General features: G+C 35.7%; 1 protein-coding gene across 1 annotated transcript in view; it reads left to right on the top strand.

Annotated features, from left to right (window-relative positions):
• LOC126496742 (ADP-ribose glycohydrolase MACROD2-like) overlaps nucleotides 1-10028 on the top strand; it is a 93952-nt gene that overhangs the window by 5675 nt on the left and 78249 nt on the right. The window lies entirely within an intron of this gene.

Below are 10028 nucleotides of genomic sequence, written 5' to 3'. Positions count from 1 at the left end.
ATATCTTGTAAGACAATTTTTGACCGATATGAATAATTGATATTCATGAAGAAGGTATTTTTGAAATAATTTCTTTCATGTTTGAAATTATTGTTTGATTGCTTTTGGTTACCTGCTATATCCTTCTTAAGCTTAGGAATGTATAGTAACATAATTAACGTTCTGAAATATACATGTTTTCAGTACAGTGTTTTTTTTTTGCAAGTTTTTTTTCTTTAAAAACTATTCTGTGTCAGATTTTAAGAAAATGCTATAGAGATTTACTCACTGATGGTGTGGCATTCTGAGTTTGCATTAGTTCCATTTCTATTGGATTTTCTTTAGCTTATTTTAACAGTTTTGCATATGGTTAAGATTGTATATTGCAATACAGAAAAACCATAACATTTCAGATAACTTTAGAGAATGTATGTTTTATTTGGTATGGTATTATTTTTTACATGTAAAATCATTTGACAAACATTTCTTAGTCTTTTTGGTTTGAGAGTATATGTAGATTTTAAGCATTAAGAGGATACATGAAAATTGGTTATTCCATATCATGTGGTCAGCCTGAAATCATATGCACCCAAGCAACACTAAATGGAATCAGCAAGATGTATTTATTTATTTTATGCATAGTATTTGCATAAATAGTAAAGTCTCCAAAGAAAAAGAGGCCATTAATTTGACAGGAAGATGGAAGGGGTCTGAGGGAGGAAAGGGAAGGAAGGAAATAATGTAATTATATTTTAATAAAAATTTTTTAAAGTTTCTAAACAGGAAATCATACATTTAACAGATGTTCGATATACTTATCTCAGAATTAGTAGTTATTGGTGTTAATCTTCATGTAAAGTTTAGACGAAAAGCAGACTTCAGAGCAGGGAAATCTGCTTTATGAAGTGGACTTGAACTATTCAGGACAGGCGGTGTCCTTAGATTGATGACAGTGTGCAGGGTACAGAGTACCTTGGGTTCAGAAAATGAAACCCAAGCATGGAATTCTGGACAGAGCCCGTGGAGAAAAAGAGCTAATTTAACATTCGGTGTTTGTGAAGAGCACACCGTTAGGATTAAGCTATAGACACTTTTTTCTTTCCTGAAAGGAGGAACGGGAGTGGTGACACACGCGAAGCTGAGGCTGGAGCACAGCTGTAGATCTGACAGCTTGGACAGTTGTCCCTTCAGGCCGATTTAGGCTGTGTAGCCAGACACTGTTTAAAAAACAAACAGCTGAAACCACAACAAAGGCTTGTTAGGCTGAGTGACTGATCTTTTCAGTGGGTAGGTGGGACAGGGACTTCCCTCAAGGTTTTGTGATGTCCTAGGATGTGGAGTAAGGAGAACACTCATCCATTGCTGGTGGGAATGCAAACTTGTACAACCACTTTGGAAATCAGTATGGTGGTTTCTTAGAAAATTGGTAACCAACCTACATCAGGATCCAGCAATACCACTCTTGGGCATATACCCAAAAGATGCTCAATCATACTACAAAGACATATAATGTTCAACTATGTTCATAGCAGCATTGTTTGTAATAGCCAGAGCCTGGAAACAGCCCAGATGCCCCTCAACAAAAGATTGGATAAAGAAAGTGTGGCACATTTACACATTAGAGTACTATTCAGTGGTAAAAAACAATTACATCTTGAATTTTGCATGCAAATGGATGAAACTAGAAAATACCATCCTGAGTGAGGAAACCCAGACCCAAAAAAATGAATATGGTATGTACTCACTTGTAAGTCGATACTAGCTATAAACAAAGGACATTGAGCCTATAGTTCATGATCCTAGAGATGCTAAGTAACAAGGTGAACCCTAAGAAAAACATATACAGATCCACCTGGAAAGTCGAAATAGACAAAATCGCCTGACAGAATTGGGAACGTGGGGGTAGTGGGATAAGGGATGGTGGAAGGGAAGCAGAAGGGGAGAAGGGGAAGGGTGAGGAGAACTTGAGGGAATGGGATAGTCAAGATGGAGGAAGGACAGATGAGAGCAAGGTAAGACATATCTTTTTTTTTTTTTTTTAGAAATGCTTAGATAAGCTTTATTAATAACACCCAAGAGTCAGAATCACCACATGTGTTCAATATCAGAAAAAACAATAAGTTGTGTTGTTCTCATTCTTGCTCATAAAAAGCAAGCTTACTAATTCACACAATATAGGAAAAAAAACATCAGAAGTATTTTGCCAAACAAAATGAGATAGACACAAAAAATATAAATTTTATAGTTCCAGTTCTAGGACATTCTGCTAAAACATAAAGTGGATCACTGTTTTCATTGGGCAAAGACACAAGGTAAGACATATCTTGATTGAGGGAGCCACTATGGAGTTAGCAAGAAGCCCGACTCTAGAGAAATTTTCAGGAATTCACAAGGATGACCCCAGCTAAGATCTTCTTTTGTTTATAAGCAGCTGGTGTTGATTAATTAGCTCTATGCCTAGCAAAAATCTCTATTTGCTTCTCTCTTTCATCTGATTACCTTTTTGCTCACTATAGAAGCTGGCCAGTTCTCTAAGGATATTGCACATGATGTTCTTTTTAGCAAATTTGGTCTCTTGGGATAGAGTTAGATTCCTGCTGCTGGTGGAGTAGTTCAAAGAGCGGTAGCTGATGCTCAGGCTGCTATGCAGTGTTGGAATGGCAGTGTTTAGGAACTTGATTTTCTTGATGGCTTCTTCTGTTTTCTTTATTTCATTTATTTTTTTTTTTACATTTATTTATTTAGCAATTTGTGTGTGTGCTGTGTGCATGTGTGTGTATTTGGGGACGAGCTACATTAATACCACAGCCCAGGTGTCCAGGTCAGAGCACATCTTGTAGGAGTCAGATTCCCACTTCCACTCTGTGTCCTGGGAATATAGTTTTGGTTTTCAACCTTGGTGGCAAGCGTCTTTATCTGTTGAACATCTTTATCTTATAGGTCCAGGCTACTTCTGTTTTAAAGATTCAGTCAAAAAGTAATCATATGTGGTAGAATTTTGTTGCTAGAATTCACAGTAGTTTGGTGTGTTCATGAATACCACATGCTAAAATGTTAAATATTTTATATTTATTATAAATATTAAATAACTGCCAAATTAGAAAATATACATAGAATAACTCCTGACATGTTCTTGTCTTACATGACACTGTGTATTTAATCCTGTGTATCAAATATGAACTTATAATTTACAAGTCATTTGCAGTTTTTTAATGCACTACTTTTTTTTTTAACCTGTTATGCAGTTTTGAACCTGAATGCATTCTATGAGAAATTAGGTGATGTGATTTGAGTTGTATTTCTATTAAACAGTGTTTTATTTTTTCTGTGTGACATTTGAAATGTTATTTGCCCTTGTCTGTTATAACCTGGAAACTGGTGACTGGCCTTGTCCTTTCCTTGAAATGTATCAGCTCATTATATAAGTGATGTTTGCTAATTTCTTCAATTGTACACACTTTACATATTCTTCATATGCACTTTCATGTCATCTCTTTAGTACTAAGTCTTAATAAATTGTTAGTCAAGACAGTTTCAGTGCTTTAAAAGATGTTCAGTTAATTGGTGAATAGGATCACAATACATTATGTACATGCATGAAATGTCACAGTAAAATTTATTTTGTATAATTAGACACAGTGGGAAGTTGCACATATGAACTCATAGTGTTTGTGTCAGCATGCATAAGACCCGAGTAAGCTCCAGCCAGATAAAATCCCCTTGTGGAGGAGGGCAGGAATCCCCATCCCTAGCTGAGGAGCTACTAGCTTTTGATGGTTGCTGAGAGAGATAGTTTATTTTTTTTTTAATGGTGTCAACCCTGGCAGTCACTCATAGGTGGTTAGTACAAACTGGACTTGATGGTTTTTAAAAAAGAGAGAAGAAAAGTATGACCAAAATACATTGTATGGACGTTTCAAAGAATTAATAAAAACATTATTTAAAGCAATAAATATGTAAACTAATATATGCTAATAAAATACTGGGAATTACCAAGGCCTTTGTTTATGCCAGAAAACTCTCTACCCACTGAGCTACATGTCTAGTCAGTGGGTCGTTACTTTGAATGTTTGACGTGCAATTGAGCAATAAAAATAACAAGTCTTTATAATTATTTTATTCAAATATCAGAAAATATTCTTAGAAAATGGTTTCGTTAGAAGAAAACCTTACATTTTGTATCTTCTATATGCTTATATTCAAATCTGATCATAGATGTCATTTAGAAAACACCAAACTCTAAAATTATGAGGTTGCAGACTGTAATCTGAATTACTTAAACATTTTTCAAGGTAATTGAAATATTTTGACATGTATAGGTTGATTAAAGAGCAGAGGCACATTTATAACCTTTAGCTTCTTTCATATTAAAGTTAGGATGATAGCATAAAAGTTCAGTATTATTGATTCTCCTTTCATTTGAACTAATTTCAACTCTTAAAAATTGTTACTGTGAAAAGTGATGGCCCATCAGATGTGATACTGCTTGTCTGTAATTCCAGTATCCCAACTACTTTAGAGGCTGAAGCAGGTGGATTTTAAGTTACTGGTCAACAGTGTGATATCTTTTCTCTCTCAAAAAATTTTTTTTAATGAGAAAGAGAAAAAAATTAAGCCCTAACCACTGAATCCTTTACTTGCTTTACTTTGAGATCTAATTTGAGTAGAATTTGAAAGCCCGGTCAGTGAATGACTTATGTACCAAGTTGAAAAGTCATGTTTAGAAATCATCAAAAAAATCTTTTTCATTTTGACATGGTTTTTAAATTTTATTTTTAATCATATTCTCTGGTAATTTTACATAGGAATGTAATGTGTTTTGATTAATATCCTCTTCCCCACTAACCGTCCAACTCCTAGGACCACACGTGTCTCTAGTCTTTAGATCTTCTTTTGTTAGTATATATATATTTTTTTTCGAGACAGGGTTTCTCGAAAAAACCAGGTAGCTTTTGGTTCCTGTCCTGGAACTAGCTCTTGTAGACCAGGCTGTTGTTAGTATATTTTAATCATCTTTCAATATTAGTATATAATCTAGTACTTTTATATTAGTAAGTTCATAATTACTACTTTTGGATAACAGTATGTTTATTAATTATAAGAAACAAGGAAATTAGAATGTAAATGCTTATTCTACAGAAGAGTATATGGAGAAGCATGTGGGTATAGAGTTTTTTTTGGGGGGTATAGAGTTTTGTATGACATGCAGTACTTTGCTTTTGTTTTTCCTTTTCCCCCCTTTTATTGAAAATACATGTTTTCCTCACATACCCTGATTATGATTTTCCCTCTCTTTACTTCTCCCACTCCTCCCTCCCAATACCTGGATCTACTCCCTCTCTGTCTGTCATTGGATAACAAGCTTTTAAGCAATAGTGATAAAATATGATAAGCTAAAAAAATTCTCTTCTATTATGTTCAGTGTGTTGGGACTGATATTGAGGTCTTTAATCCACTTGGACTTGAGTTTTGTGCATGGTGATAAATATGGATCTATTTTCATTCTTCTACAGACTGACATCCAATTTTGCCAGCACAATTTGTTGAAGATGCTCTCTTTTTTCCATTGTATACTTTTAGCTCCTTTATTGAAAATCAGGTGTTCATAGGTTTGTGGGTTAAAGTCAGGGTCTTCTATTCGATTCCATTGGTCGACTTCTCTGTTTTTATGCCAATACCAAGCTGTTTTCAGTACTGTAGCTCTGTAATAGAGTTTGAAGTCAGGGATGGTAATGCCTCCAGACGTATAGGCATCCTCCTGAATATTAACCTTCATCAGGCGATGAAAGGAGACAGAGACCCACACTGGAGCACCGGACTGAAATCTCAAGGTCCAAATCAGGAGCAGAAGGAGAGAGAGCACGAGCAAGGAACTCAGGACCGCGAGGGGTGCACCCACACACTGAGACAATGGGGATGTTCTATCTGGGACTCACCAAGGCCAGCTGGCCTGGGTCTGAAAAAGCCTGGGATAAAACCGGTCTCGCTGAACATAGCAGACAATGAGGACTACTAAGAACTCAAGAAAAATGGCAATGGGTTTTTGATCCTGCTGCACCTATTGGCTTTGTGGGAGCCTAGGCAATTTACTAGTCCTGGATGGAGGTGGGTGGTCCTCGGACTTCCCACAGGGCAGGGAACCCTGATTGCTCTTTGGGCTGACGAGGGAGGGGGACTTGATTGGGGGAGGGTGAGGGAAATGGGAGGCGGCTGGGGGGAAGAGACAGAAATCTTTAATAAATAAAAAAAAGTGAAAAAAATTCTCACAAATTGGAATTGGACAAAACAAACAAACAAACAGAAGGAAAAGAGTCAAGAGAAGGCACAGGAATTAGAGACCCACTCCTTGGCATACCCAGGAATCCCATAAAAACACAAACTGGAAGCCATAATATATATGCAAAGGACCTGATGCAAACCTGTGTAGGTCCTGTGCGTGCTGCCCCAGTCTCTGAGTTCATATGCGCTTTGATCACATTGATTTAGAGGGACTTGTTTTGTTGGTGTCCTCCATCCTCTCTGACTCTTACACTCTTTCTGTTCCAAATAAATAAATAAATAAAAAGCAAAAAGCAATGTAGCAATAAAAGATTCCTAGTGGCATTTTGCTATGCTCATGATCAGCACCTTGCTTAGTCATCATCAGAGAAGCTTCTTCCTGCAGCAGATGGGAACAAATATAGAGACCAGTAGCTATACATTATGCAAAGAATAAGAGACCTTGGAACACTCAACTGCAAACAGTTGTCTCCATCTAATCCTTCCTATCAGGGCTCAAGGAACCCTATGTAAGAGGAAGCCGAATGAGTTTTGTTTTTAACTGAATAGCTGCAAAAAGTGAAGTTGGTGCTGGAGTGGCAATGGAGATGGCCGGTGTGTTAAGTGCTTGCTATGCTAAGGATCTCTAGAACGTACCCAAAAGTCCAGTAGACATAGTGACTGACTGTAATCCCAGCCCTTGGGAAGCAAGTACAGGGGATCCCAGGGCAAACTGACTACCTAGATTAGCTGATCAGCAAATTTTGAGTTCAATTGACAGTCCTTGCTTCAATAAATAAAGTGGGGAGGAGTAGAGAAAGACTCTCAGTGTCAGTCCTGAACCTCTACTTGCGTATGTGTATATGTGTCTGCAAACACATGTACCTGCACACATACAAACATGTATGAACACCACATGCACAAAAGAGAAAAATAGAAGTACTATTTCAGACTTTTATGGTATTAATTACATTATTTTATTAAATGTTGGATTATGGTTGAATGATAGAATATATTTGAAAATGACCAAATAGTTTAGAAATGGTATTAAACAGGATGGGTTTAATCCAGGCTTTTAGGAGTTCTGGAGAGGCAGATGCAGAGCAGGTGGGTCCCTGTAAGTTCAAGGCCAACCTGATAGACAAAGTAAATTCTAGGCCAACCCAGGCTACACAAGTTAAATGTTTGAAAAACAAAAAACTACAACAAAAAACCCAACCAACAAACAAAAACAGTATGGAATTTATAAAAATCTAAAAATTAAAAAGAAATATTCCTTAATTTCTGTTTTGATCTCTTTTTAGATTATATTCAGTTTGAACTCTGTAGTTTGAAAGTGAAATGATCTACAGAAACAGAAAAGAGCCAAGCACTGTAGTTTCTTAGATACAAATCTTTTGAGTGTTTGTGATTTTATTTTTCCTTTGTAACTGATCTTTGTAAGTGAATTTGCTTTTAAAAATACTCATTTTGGGGTTGGAGAGAGATGCTCAGTTCTTAAGAGGACTGGCTGCTTGCAGAAAACCTGAGTTCAGTTCTCAACATCCATTTGGTCTGTCCACAGTCACCTGTAACTCTAGTTCCAGGACATTCTGCACCCTTTTCTGACCACTATGGGTACTGCATGCACATGGCACACAGACATACAAGAGGGCAAAGCACCCGTACATATTATTTTGTGAAATAATAAAATGAAAATTTTTAAAAATCTATAGAACTACTCTGATTTATTCTATAAGCAGTCACGAAGAGATAGTATACAACTGAAATCTGTATTTAAACAAAACAGCAAAATAGTTCTGAAGTCCTAACATGTGTTTTATTCTTCAAGCTTTTGCTTTTTTGTTCTACTTGCAGATAGCCATCTTCCTTTCTGTTTCTGGAGTATTCTGTGCTCTAGTACTGGAGGAAGCACTATTCATCTTGCCTGCATAATTATTATCATCTGTAACGTTTTTAAGTGGAAAGACTTCTGTTCCCCCCAAAGTTTTTCTTTGCTCACTTTTTGAAACAGTTTCTTTTCTGTGTTCCTTTTCAGAAAGTGATGATAGCAACTGGCCCTATGTAGTCAATAGTAAGGTTGTCTGATGAGGATCCTTTATGATACTGTAATTACCATGAAAATGGGTACTGTATTGTCTTCAATATCTTTTGTGTCCCTGGTTGTCTAGCATAATGCATTTTACACAATAGATGGTGACTCATTGTCCTGTGAGGTTACTAAATAGTAAAGTCATTTGCTGATTAATATTTTCATTCATTGTTTTTCTTCCCACATCTCATGTTTTGTAAAGATTCATATGGGACCTTAGAAATTAATCCAGATACTTAACATTTTTAAAAGATGTTTTCATTATTCCGATTTTGACTGTTGTTAGCTTTTCCATGCTGTTTCCATAAGACATTCTTTGTTATGCTGTTTAACCACATCTCACATTTCCCTTCTTATTCCTATATCTTTTCTTATTATCTCTTTAGCACCTCAATTTTTCTTTTTCATTATAATCTTCCAAAAATTTAATAATCTCAAATCTATCAGATGATTTTGACAACATGTAACTAAGCATTGCAGATGTATCACCGGGTATTCAATAAATTGTTCTTATATAAAGCATGTTAAAAGGTAGAAACCAAACCAATGATCTTAAATCTTATTTTATAAATTACTTTAAAAATAACTTAGAATCATGGTTTCAAGATGAAAAAAATAGTATTCTATTAGTTGTATTTTACACACTAAACTTCACAGTAAATGTGAGTTTCATATAAATATTAGTTGCTCAGTGCAAACAGACACCTGAGATTTGTACAAGTTGGTGGTAGCCAAAGAGAACAAACTTTTAGTTCTAGTGGTCTTCCTGTTTGAGTCTTCAGAATGTGCCTCGCCAACCATTTATTAATTTTAAATCTATGAATTTTATAAGTATTGTCTTCTATGATATATTTAATTGCTGAAATTTTCTGTGAACATGAAACCTAAATGCAGGTTACTTTTGTTTTTAAGCCTTTGATTTACAAAGCTGTGGACTGTTGATGTAACACAGCATAGATAATGGGTGTAGTTTAAGAGAAGTGGCCAAGTGTATGCCCAAGCAGTGGAAAACCTGGAAGATTTTTAAGACTGAGATGTACACAAAGAAACATAAGTACGATGAGGATAAATTTGTGACTGTGCATATAATGATTTAGAGGCTGTGAGGACTTCACACCCTTTCTGCTTCATTAAAATAATTCATTTTCTTCTTTTCCTTGGAGATACATCTCTTTTTAAATATTTTTCCTGTGTCTTATAAACACTCTTTCTTATTTATCTCTGTATCAATCAGTTTTCTAATATATCAATTCATTCTTAGATTAATTGGTGTGTGTGTGTATGTGTGCGCGCGCATGCGTGTGTATTCACAGGGATGCAGGAGTTTGCCAACTTCCCAATCCGTTCTTGTAAGATTTTAAACTACTTAATTTTTTATTGTGATAAAATGCAATATAAAATTTACTATTTTAATCTTTTCAACAGTGCTGTTGGCATAGTGGAAGATTTCCATTGTAGTCCTTTTGAGTATAGAATTCAGTGGCTTTAAGTGAATATACAGTGCATGTAACCATCTCTAGCGTTCATTACAGAACTTTTTCATCTTTCAAAATAGAAACTTTGTAACTGAGAAACAAAACTGCTGATTTGTCCTACTTACCCAGCTACTGTTACTACATTGTTTCTGATTTTGTTAGTTCTGGATGCCAGATGTGAGTAGAATCATATAGTAGTTGTCTTTTGTTGTCTGGCCTTTAAC

This window comes from Alexandromys fortis, unplaced genomic scaffold (assembly GCF_014885135.2).
Source record: "Alexandromys fortis isolate MF-2015 unplaced genomic scaffold, M_Fortis_MF-2015_v1.1 scaffold_6, whole genome shotgun sequence".
In the NCBI taxonomy this organism is placed as follows: Eukaryota; Metazoa; Chordata; class Mammalia; order Rodentia; family Cricetidae; genus Alexandromys; species Alexandromys fortis.
The sequence above is the reverse complement of the archived record's forward strand: the minus strand, read 5'-3'. Positions and strand labels throughout refer to the sequence as shown.